Raw genomic sequence first — 12,788 nt, forward strand, 5'->3', positions numbered from 1 at the left:
CTGTGGTTTTTCCAGTAGTCATGAATGGATGTGAGAGTTGGACTATAAAGAAACCTGACCACTGAAGAACTGATGCTTTTGAACTGTGGTGTTGGAAAAGACTCCTGAGTGTCCATTGGACTGCAAGGAGATCCAACCAGTCCATTCTAAAGGAAATCAGTCCTGAATATTCATTGGAAGGACTGATGTTGAAACTGAAACTCCAATACTTTGGCCACCTGATGCGAAGAACTGAGTCATTTGAAAAAACCCTGAACTGAGTCATTTGGGAAAAAAAAAAAAAAGCTGGGAAAGATTGAAGGCAGGAGGAGAAGGGGATGACAGAGGATGAGATGGTTGGATGGCATCACCAACTCGATGGACATGAGTTTGAGCAAGCTCCAGGAGTTGGTGATGGACAGGGAGGCCTACTGTGCTGCAGTCCACGGGGTTGCAAAGAGTCAGACATGACTGAGGGACTGAACTGAACTATTAGATAAGAAATTTTTTATGGAGGGAATGCTAACAACTGCAATTCGAATCAGATTATATGTGGTTAACAGTTATGCAACCTTATATAAAATTAAGTCTAACTCTCACTACTACAAACATGTAAGGAATGAGAAGAGGATTTATATTATACAAAGTCTGGACTCCCGTTGCATTCAATTCTTAAAGTCATTCTGAGTTAAAACAGCCATTTTCCCCAAGACTTAAAAGAAAATATATTTTATAAAAGGGATTATTTTTAATCTCTGAGTGCATAATTTAAAATACTAAGACAGAAACAAGATACTTTTTCTTCACCATAAATTCACTCTGATGAAAGAAAGAATGTTCTCTCTTTAAACTCCTCACAAATGCCACATTCTAAAGACTAGAGGAATTATCAGTAGGCATTCTTTTCTTTCTGTTCTAAGCTATTTTTCTCTAAAATATGTCAAGTAAACTTTTAAAGATTCAGGGAAGTGGAGTTTCATAATTTTTTCTCAGTACATTCTGAGATGACTTTTTTTAACTCCATTGTGGTCTTCCTCTTCCTTTTCTTTCTCTTCTATTTTTCTCATCCTCTTCACTGTCTAGAGGCTGAGGAATAAGCTGATCACCCACAAATACATAAGTGTTAATTCCCTGTTTAACTTTCTTTCTTTTGGTTGGATCCCTTTAAGGAACCCCCTTGGCCTATATCTCATTATGTATGAAATATATGTGTTCATTAATGTAAATATGAGCAAGTGCTATAGATTCTTGGTAGCATTGATGGGTGGGCTGGGAAGAGTGCCCCACAAACTCTGATTGCTCAATATCTTCTTATTTGATTGCACAGGTAAGTGGAACAGATGCAGCAAGGTTATTTTTACTTTTCCAAATGTATTATACAGTTCTCATAACATGTATTAACTGATCAACTACAGGCATGACTACAATGCCTCCTGGTTTTAGTAATACTTTCATGTAGTTCTCTTCGTATTTCTGGACTCCAGCTCCACAATAATCTTAAAAAACTGATGACCATCAGATGCTTTTCAGGGGCAAATACCAACCTCAAATGCAGGCTTACAGAACTCAAATCCTAGCAGTGCTTCTCTTTATAGGTACATGTAGGAATATCTTCATCTTGAGACAGACGAATGATTTAGTTCACAGGAGAAACTGTGCTGACTGGCTCATATAATTATTCTGACAAGCTGCTAGGAGATCAGGCTGACCTAGCTATGCTTTGTAACTTTCCTTTCAGAGGGACAATACAGGATTAGCTAATTATCAAAGCTATCACTATTTTTGATCAAGCTCTCCAGGTTTTCCTTGGCACATTTCATCACGTATGAAGGAAGCTCAATCCCATAATTTGTTGCCCCCAAATCTTTTCTACACAGGAGTCAGCTCATGTTTGTGAGACTGAATTTGTTTTCAACTGAACTCAAGGAATTTGTTTACTCTGAAAAATACGCCCTGCCCTGCACTGCGGAGAAGGCAATGGCACCCCACTCCAGTACCCTTGCCTGGGAAATCCCATGGACGGAGGAGCCTGGTGAGCTGCAGTCCATGGGGTCGCGAAGAGTCGGAACGACTGAGCGACTTCACTTTCACTTTTCACTTTCATGCGTTGGAGAAGGAAATGGCAACCCACTCCAGTGTTCTTGCCTGGAGAATCTCAGGGACGGGAGCCTGGTGAGCTGCCGTCTATGGGGTCGCACAGAGTCAAAGGGCGCGACAGACGTGATTTAGCAGCAGCAGCAGCAGGGCACTGCGGCGAGGCCGTCAGTCCACCCGCCGCAAGGGGGCGGAGGTGGGATGCTGGGCTCCGTGGATCCGTGGCAGCCACCGCCTCCGCCACTGAAGGTTGATGTTTTTATACTTCACTGCTAAAAAATGGGTCATGTGCATTCATGTTTTGAACCATATTCATCTTATTGACGTGTAATATCAAGAAGAGGGTAAATTCAGATTAGAAAATGATAAATGAATATTTTTAAAAGCAATAAATAATGATAATGTTCTTTAGAACACACATTTGGTTTAGTGTGTAAAAAACTAAGTCTTAAGAAAATTAAAAATCTACCAGAGCTCTATCTACAAATTGAAAATATTTTAAAAAATTGAAAAAAAAATAAATCATAGTGTCTGTAATTAATGGACAACACCTGTAATTAATGGACAACCCCTCTGCAGCTCCGAGAGTTTCCCGGTCATAACTGACTATAACGTGACATAAGCTGACTTGGTCTGAGTAGGCGTCACCCAAAGCAAGACAGGGAAAATTATACAGTCAAGGCCCCTGTGTTGTCAGAAAAAGCTATCATTATAGTAAAGTAGAATACTACATTTTTAACATACCCAAAGGCTTTCTCCTACCAAGTGGTAGCGTTCTCATTATTCTCCAGATAAAAAACAGAAAAAAAAAAAAAAAAACCTCCAAAATATGGTATGAGGAACTAAGAGTAAGAAAGACAGGGGGCATTGGAATAAATTATGAAGTCTGTGGTAAAGTATTTTACTCTTTAAATTTTCATTTTCTTTCTCAACCTCTCCCTGTATGTCTTTCACTCTCTTTCATTTTCATGAACTTGATTTGAATGTTTCTGTCTGTGAAAGGAGAGGAAAAAAAAGTTAGCTTTCAATTACACCAAAGCCTGAAGACAGCTATTAAGCTGCTCTACCTGTGTCCATTATAAATTCAGTGTCTCCCTTCAGCAGATTTCAGTGAACCTTTTATATACTTTATTAAGTGGTGATTTATTAAGATGGTATATATCATTTCTTATCCATGGTATCTATTTTCCAGATATTGTTCAAAATCTCTATCTCTCTTCTTCATTAAATACTCATATCCATGTCAGTTATCATTTTTCTTCTTCATTTATCAACACAAATGGTAAGTAACATAGTCTCTCTTGCCCCACTCTTCAAAACCAAAATCTTACATCAAACTCTGTTGCCCTCTTGAACTACTTTTCTATTTCTTTTTCTTCTTTCATTGTCAGGGTTTCTAATAAAAATGTGCTACAATAAACTAATAGCTAACATTTACTTGGGTACTTATGAACCTGGGATTATGCTAAGAACTTTTACACATGTCATTTGATTTAGTCTTCATTATCAGCTTTAAAATTGCAACTATAGATATTCTACATATCAGAAACCAAGGCCCAGAGGATGTAAATAATTATCTTAAAGTTTCACTTTCAGTTGGTTTTGATACTGGGATTCTAACCAAACTCTGATTCTGGAGACCAACTTATGTATCAATTTTCAAATTTAGTTTCACCACACATTCTATGGTTAATGAATTTTCATGGCTTTTTTAATAGACAACCTATGGAAAGCAAAGTTTCTAAAATTCCAGTGTAGAGAAAGAAAAATAATTTTCCTTAAATCCTTTGAAATCTTATCTGAGACCCTGTAATAAAAGTCCTATTAAAAAAAGAAAAAAAATAAGCTCATTATTACATATACCTCATGTATATATGAAAGTTTCCTAGGGAAAAATGAGTAACTCCTGAAGGTAGCTTGGAACTCAGAATTATGCATCACCATAAGAGGGAAGAGGAGAGGAACTGTAGACCATTTTGTCTGGGTAGGATATCAACTTCTCATCTCCTCTTCTATGAAAAATCTAATCTCGACTGGTTAAGGAAACTTCCAGGGAAAGGGAAATGACAATTGAACTGCTGTTTTGCATCAATTTGTAAGCAGATAGGATCATCCCAAGGAAGCTTCCCTCTGTATTTACTGTTTTTTTCAAGTGCCTACATCTCAAAAAAAATCAATATGTCAAAGCCACATGTCTAAGGGTGGCATGATCTGAACACCTAAAATCATATTTTGGGGTCACATAATCTGTTGCCCTTAACTGGGTAAATGTCTCCAAGATGAATTCAGTAAAATGTTGCCATTATGCATCCTAGCTCAAATTTTTGCATCCTTGACCAAGTTTTTCTTTCTTGGCTTTTTGTATTTCTGATAATTCTTCTAACATTAAGTATGCTGATACTAAGTATCCTTATAATAAGGATTCTTTTCTTCCCCTCAGATTCCTGTCTCTTTCTACTTATTTCTCTTCTTCAGACCACACTTAAAAATCCCCATTTTTCTCTGTGTTTTTGAGCTTGTGATTCCATTGGCATTTCTGATTCAAAATTACTTACATGTGCTAATCCTCAAAGTTATTTTTCAAGCTCTTATAGACTTTCTGAGCCTTACTTTATTATTAGTTTAGCTTTGTTGAACATCTGTAACACAGAATAAGTCCATTGCTGTTCAGTCGCTGAGTCATATCTGACTCTTTGTGACTGCATGGACTGCATGTACTCTAAAGTATAGAGTTTGAAGAGTTTGCTTCTAATTCATGTCCATTGAGTTGGTGATGCTAACTAACCGTCTCACCCTCTGGCATCCCCTTCTCCTTTTGCCTTCAAGATTTTCCAGCATCACGGTCTTTTCCAATGAGGCAACTCTTCTTATCACGTGGCCTAAGTATTGGAACATCAGCATCAGTCCTTCCAATGATTATTCAGGGTTGATTTCTTTTAGGATTGACTAATGTCTCTGCATTTTAATACACTGTCTAGCTTTGTTATAGCTTTCCTTCCAAGGAGCAAATGTCTTTTAATTTCATGGCTGTGGTCACTGTCCATAGTGATTTTGGAGCCCAAGAAAATACAAGGTCACTGCTTCCACTTTTTACTCTTCTATTTGCCATGAAGTAATGGGACTGGGTGCGATGATCTTAGTTTTTTTGTTTTTGGGGGTTTTTTTGACATTGAGTTTCAAGTTAGCTTTGTCACTCTTCTCTCTCATCCTCATCAAGAGGCTATTTAGGTCTTCTTCACTTTCTACCATTAGAGTGGTATCATCTGCATATCTGAGGTTATTAATACTTTTCCCAGCAATCTTGATTCCAGTTTGTGATTCATCCAGCCTAACATTTCACGTGATGTAATCTGCATGTAAATTAAATAAGCAAGGTGACAATAGACAGCCTTGATGTACTCCTTACCCAGTCATTGTTCCATGTCTGGTTCTGCATATGGGTTTACTTGCATATGACCTGCATATGGGTTTACCAAGAGATAGATAAGCTGGTCTGGTACTCTCATCTGTTTAAGACTTTTCCAGTTTGTTGTGATCCATATAGTCAAAGGTGTTAGTGTAGTCAGTGAAGCAGAAGTAGATGTTTATCTGGAATCCCCTTTCTTTTTCTATGATCCAATGGATGTTGACAATTTCATCTCTGGTTCCTCTGCCTTTTCTAAACCTTGCTTATACACCTGAAAGTTCTCAGTTCACATACTGCTGAAGCCTAGCTTGAAGGATTTTGAGCATTATCTTGCTAGCATGTGAAGTGAAACAATTATACAGTGGTTTGAACATTCTTTGGCATTGCCCTTCTTTAGGCTTGAAATGAAAACTGACCTTTTTCAGTCCTGTGGCCACTGCTGTAGGTCTGAGAGTTTCCTAAATGCACCATGCTCACTCTTTTCTACTTGCGTTTTCCTTTGCCTCAAACAACTCTTGCTTTCCTGGCTGATTTCAAATTATTTTCAAGAACCTACTTTAAATGAATGTCTATCACTAAGCATTCTTTCATGCCTAACTCTCTGTGTCAAGACCTGTTTTGGCCCCACAATATTTCCCCTTGATTCTTACTAATAAAAGCCCTGTTTTTCTGTGTGCAAATACCTCCCAGAATAAAGAGTAGATTCCCCTAGCTCCTTTCAATTCAGGGGAGCTCATTCAATGCTATTTGAATTAAAAATATGCAAGCAGTCCTGTGAGTTCTTCAAAATTTCTTTCAGTATACTCTTCCCCACAAATCTTTAAATTTGGACTAGTCCCTCTTTATCCTTCTTTTTGGCTAAAACGCCGTCATGAAGGCTAGAAACTGAGCAGCCATGGGTCATGAGGCAGCAGCCAAAATGACAGACAAGCAAACCTTGCACCACAGTCTCTCCATCGTCTCACAGGCTTTATTTCCTTCATTTGTAACATTGTCTAACATATTGAATCAGTTAGGGTAAGCCTATGATGCCACAGAGTGGTCCAAGAGTAATTAGGTTTCCTAAACAACTTAGAAATTTATTTCTCACCCCCCACATAATTCACAATGGCAGTTCAGATCCAGGGCAAACACTGCCTTCAAGTGGGTTACCCTATTGTGTAACCTTGAGTAAAATCTAGAACATAATAAGATGTGCAGGTGCACATATTTGACCAGTGTGGTCTCAGCATGCCCATTACCAGGTTTTTCTGACAAGGCCTAATCTCTGCTTTAGCGTAATACAAATGTGTCACATGGCTATACCTAATTGTAAAGAAAGTTTAAATATTTAGGTCCATGTATCCTAAGGGAAAAGAGGGTGGATTTAGGAACCTAGCTAGTGCCGTATGGATTGTGTGATGTATCCTTTGTCTTATTTACCATTTTATTTTTATTTCACTCCAAATATGGTTGAGAACTCAATAAAGCCATAATTTTTTTTTTTTGTTTAAGTAGTGTACCTTGTCTAGAATAGTACCAGAAACATAGTATTTAAACAATCGATATCTGCTACATAAATTGATTAATAAACTAATTAATACATTGTCTGCTGCTGCTAAGTCGCTTCAGTCACGTCCAACTCTGTGCGACCCCATGGACAGCAGCCCACCAGGCTCCTCTATCCACAGGATTCTTTAGGCAAGAATACTGGAGTGGATTGCCATTTCCTTCTCCAATACATTGTCTAGCTTTGTTGATGTTTCAGACATCTACATACTGGAATTTAGATGTAGTAAATTCTAATTTTAGAGTCTTAAGACAATGGGTGGACTAATAAAAGTCACTTTAGACATCTTAGAGATGTTTTTGTGTTATGAGCTCTCTTTTGGTTGATGCAATATGAAATTAATTGTCTTCTTAGAACATTCTAAAAAACTTTTGATGGCATTAAAATTCAGTTATTTTGATATATCCATTAGAAATCCTTTTAAATTACATTATAATCTGGAAACATATTTTAATTAAATGAAAAATGTTTCACTGTGCTCTTAATTTAAACTATCCAGAAAAAAATGCTTAGACATTAAACTGCTAATGCTTTGTTTCCCAGAATTGCTATTATTATTTATTATTAGAGTAGACCGTCAGTAATTTACACTAATAACTGAAAGACTCACTAGAGATTACTGAATTTGGCAGATTAGTTAGTGAAAAAATAAATATGAAAAACATCAACACTGCAGTACCACAAAATGTGCTTTATTCATTATTTTGATAAGTGTAGTTTAATTATAATTATCTATGGTAATGTTTCACAGTATGCTAATAAACACATTGCCATATTTTATGAAATTAATGAAATCTTAGAAGAAAAAATGTTTGCTAAACTTGTACCAGTTTTTGGAGAAAAGTATAAATCTGTGATTTAGTATGTTTTATATTATTTTTAGTCCAGAAAAAAATATATCTTATACATGATGTTGTTTTCATCATCCCTACTGCTTGTCGTCTGTATCCTTTACTAGAAAATAAAGTTCATGGGAATAGAGCGGCCTTGTTTCATACATTTGAACATGTTATGCACAGATATGTATTAAGTATATGTTGTATATGTATTTAAATTTATAAATGGAAAGATTTCACATACAAATTTGGTAGTCTTAATAAATTTTAACATACTTTCTGATCTTTGATCACCTGTACTTTTAGAAGTCATAGGGGAAACGTAAATGTTTATTTCCATTATTTGTGATCTCTGTTCACTTCTTTTTTAATGTCAAGATACATGTTTAAAAATACTAAATTATTTGACTTTATATAAAGTATCAATGAAATAAAATAAATATCCAGTAAAAATGATGAAATGGGCAATAAAATCTTTGTAGCAATGAATGTAATGAACTCCTGTAATCAAAGAAAAAGATAATAAAAAGAAAAAAAATTCCCAAAATATTAACAATAAATGCACAGAAATATTAACAAGGATAATTAACTAAGTTTTCTCATTTTGTAACTCTAAATATTTTCATAAAACAAAAATAATTACCTTTATCCCTTGAAATAACAAAAATAAAACAAAATGAAAACAATAGTATTAGAAAAGATAAAGAGAAATGGGAATTTTTATCTGTTTTGGAAATTTATCAATTTTAGGATAATTTGGAATATCTATTTATAATTTAAAATAAATATACTTTTGATTAGTAGTTTTGCTTTTAAAAATGATACTGGCAAACTTTAGTATTTATGCCTAAAGATATTTATACAAAGGTGTTTATATTGTGTATTAGAGCAAAACAATGAAAACAATTTAGATGCTCACCAGTCAGTACATGTTTTTTAGTTATTTTTCCAGTTTTATTGAGATTTAATTAAAATATGATATTATGTAAGTTTAAGGTGTGCAACAAGGTGTTGATTAATCTATTGCAGAATGATTACTATCATAGTATTAGCTATCACCTCCTCTTGTCACAGAGTTACCATTTGTGTGTGTTTCTGTGTGTTGGGAAAATTTAAGATCTACTCTCTTAGCAAGTAAATGCTTAATTATGGCATATCCAACATTACAATGTCTGGTGTACTGTGCCTGTTCAATAAGAGTCAGTGATTATTATTAATCAGCGGAACCTATTCCAATTTAGTCTAACATAAGACATCAAATTTTTCGTTTGCTATTTATGAACATGAGCTTGTATGAAAGTTTAAAATCTTACTTTCTCTATTGAAATAATTCCTGAATAGATTTATACATTAAATGTGATCATAAATAAAATTCTACAAGGCCTTTTTGGTAAAAATTGGCAAGCTGATTCTGAAATCTGTATAGAAATGAAAATTATCTGAAATAGCCTAACAACTTTGAAAAAATGGATCAAGGTTGGAAGGATTTACATTACCCAATTTTAGCACTTATTATAAAACTATAGTAAAAATAAATAAATAAATAAATAAATAAAACTATAGTATTGAAGCACAGTGACAGACAAATAAATGGAAGAGATCCTAAAAATAGATTTACATGTAGACAGTCATTTGATTTTTGAAAAAATTTTAAAAGCAATTGAATGAATAAAGGATAGTCTTCAAAAATGATACTAAAACAATTGAATAGTCATATGTCAATAAAAAAAAGAAATCCTCTATACCTCATATTATATAAGCATCAAATGTCAGGCTATTCCTCAATAAATTGAAAACATTTATTATGTAAAAGCCCCAATTTGGAATCTTTATTATTATTTTGTTACTGAGGTGTTCCAACTGATACACTGGGAAAAAAGAGAAGCAAAATTCTCCACAATTTTCTTTTTCTTTTATTATTATTATTATTAATGAAGCCTGAGAGAAGAATAGTTTCAGAAATGGAGAACAGGGCCCTGATCACTGCAGAACTGGAAGGGAGAAAATAAATAACTTCAATTGCATTAGCCATACCGAAGATTACTAAAGGACTCCTTGAACTTATAAAAGTGATTGTTTGAACATCAAAAGCTATTCTCAGTTATAACTAGGACACAGTAGGGAACATAACTGACTGATTACACGGCCACATAGTGGGAACTCTTCTGTCATAAGAATCCAGTTATAAAAACTGACAGAAACTTTTTTTTTTTAACTGTGGAAGATGTAGCTAATTTAGAAATGGCAGTCAAGTTCCAAAATAAAAGTACAACTCCTGTTGAAGACTGTGAGTCAGCAGTTTGAACTCAAAATTTACAAGAGGTGTCAACTGCAAGCAACTCTGTGAGATGACAAGACGTGTAAACAGGCGTGAACTGTGTCACAAGTCCCCACCCTTCTCTGGCAAGCATGTTTCTGTCAGACCATGCAGTTTTACCACCAGGACTGAAAGAGGCTACAGGTGTCACTTAAAGAAAAAGACAGACTTTGACACTTCTGAAAATCATTCCAAGGCAGTATACTGCACAGATTTTCTCCTCTCATTCCCCAATGCTGCTTGTCTCTGAAAGAGAAAAAATTATACATTATGAAGATGTTTATGTAACATAGCTAAAGATGCCTGGATCTGTAGCCCAAATTTAAAATATTTAGTGTATTGGTTTATTTTCTATTTATTGAGTGTTAGGAGGAACTAATATTTGTATGTTTACACTTTGAAATAGAAAGAACTCTTTATTGGATCTCCATACTGGGTAGGCTTCGAAAGTCTACGAAAGCTAACATTTTTTTATTTCCTATATGCATTAAAAAATCAGAAAGTACCTCTATTTTATTCACATTTTACCACTTCATCTACACTCCTTTTTCACATTAGCAACATTTCAGCAATATTGTCATTTTTATGGAAGAACACGTCATAAACCATAAACATAATAAACACAAATATTAATATTGTCTGAAGTTTAAAACATTCAAACATAATATGTATTTCAAAACCAATTTATTTCAAATATTTTCAAAGATAAAAATTTCAGCAATATAATAAACATCCTTTGAGGTTAAAATAATACTTGATTGCAAATTTTCACCATTCCTGACCACTGTTTTCTACCAGTCAGAAAGTCACCTCATGTTTGCTTAAAATTCTTTGGTACCTGGCTTTATGGTCTTTCCCATTATCTCAATTCTTACCATCATCCTTGACAACAGTTAAGGATTTTTCTCTTAACCTATCTTTATCTATTTTACCTTTAAAAATGGAAATTTGAGCATCACAGTTGGTGATGAAAATCTTCCATTTTTCTGCTTGCTTCATGTGTTACTCCTATCCCAGCATATCTTTGGCATTAGCAGGAATTTCTTTACCTGACTTCTCTACTTTATCCTTTTTATGACTTCTTTCTGGCTTTCATTTGGTCTTCATTAATCCTGGATGCTTTGGTCACTCCCTTACATATTCCTCAAGTCCTTTCTTCATTGTTTCTCAATCACTATTAGTCCACAGAAATTTTGTTTGGAATTCTTTTTCTTGCATTCTTTCCTCCAGTATTTGACATCCTGACACAGCCAGCACAAAATAAACACATAATCTTGAACACCACTATTAGAAGAAATTCACTGTTTCCTAGCTTATCTGGGCCTTAAAATCTTTTGAGGATTTATTTCATATTCTCCCACTCAACTCCTCTCTTACTCTTCACAGAAGAGTTGTATACCTTCCCCACTCTCCTCAAATTCCTTATCCTACCGAACTGTGCTCGATCTCAGTATAAAATCTCTACAATTTCCTAGTGTGTTCAACACAACTCAATGTGTTGAACAATCTACTAAGCCCTCTACAAATATCACCTTGTTTTATCCTCTCAATAGTCTGCTGAAGTGGCTTTATTATTATCACTGTACTGAGAGTAAGCTGAAGGTGAGAATGATAATGTCAAGCTTCTATAATGAATCATAGTTGAAGCTTGAATTTGAACTTGCAACGTCATGATCCTAAATGCCCCCTTCAGCAGAAAAAATAAACTTGCCCTGTTCTTTACTGAGAATGGAGAATCCATTAGATGAGAATTGTCTTCTTTTCTGCATTTCCATTTTAAATGCATTTGATGGTTTATATTTTGCACTTTTCTCACTTTGATATTGTCAAACTTGTTCTACTTCTTGAGTTAATGAGAACCTAACGTTACCCTCTTCTGCCTATATAAAAGATGCTTCTCTTTTGTATAATCCACTTTCTCATCTATGGCTTTAGTGATAGGAATCTTTTTTTTTTTAATTCCATAACATCTATTGTGAATGTTGAATTTTGCTTTTACACACACATGTGCAAGTTCATATACACCCAAAGGTCTACTGAATTTGCATTAAATAATATAAAGCTTGTGTCTAACTACCTAGTTTGTCAGTAAATACACACCCTTTTATTGATCGTTCACACTGCAATTTCAACTTTTGAAAATACTGTCAAGACAGTGTATTTGAGCTATACTGAAGCACCAGGATTCTTTGAGGCTCTCTCTTCATCTTCATATTCACATCATCCAAGCCAGGATTGTCCTTTAGAGTTTTTTGTATTGATAGTTATATTCTCTGTCTGTGCTATTTAAATATGGTAAGTATTAACTGCATATAGATATTGAGCCCTTGGAATGTGGTTAATGTGTCTGAGGCACTGAATTTTTAATTTGTTTGATTTTAATTAACTTAAGATTAAACAGCCACACATCACTAGTAGTTACATATTGGACAGTACACAGCTCAGCTTTTAAGCACCAGACTTCTTAGGGCTGGAAATCACTGGAACCTGAGTTGCTATAATTTGATTCAACTGAACTATAATTAAAAATACATTTATCAATCCTCCTTTGCATATTCAGCATTGTGCTTGCAGCTGCAAAACAAAGAAGAAAGCATGGAAAAATCT

The 12,788-nt window shown here is 34.7% G+C and overlaps 1 pseudogene; it reads right to left on the bottom strand.

Moving 5' to 3' along the window:
- Positions 1 to 899: 899 nt before the first annotated feature.
- LOC122673367 lies at positions 900 to 11,180 on the bottom strand (annotated as a pseudogene).
- Positions 11,181 to 12,788: the final 1,608 nt, after the last annotated feature.

Source organism: Cervus elaphus, chromosome 17 (assembly GCF_910594005.1).
Source record: "Cervus elaphus chromosome 17, mCerEla1.1, whole genome shotgun sequence".
NCBI classification, from domain to species: Eukaryota; Metazoa; Chordata; class Mammalia; order Artiodactyla; family Cervidae; genus Cervus; species Cervus elaphus.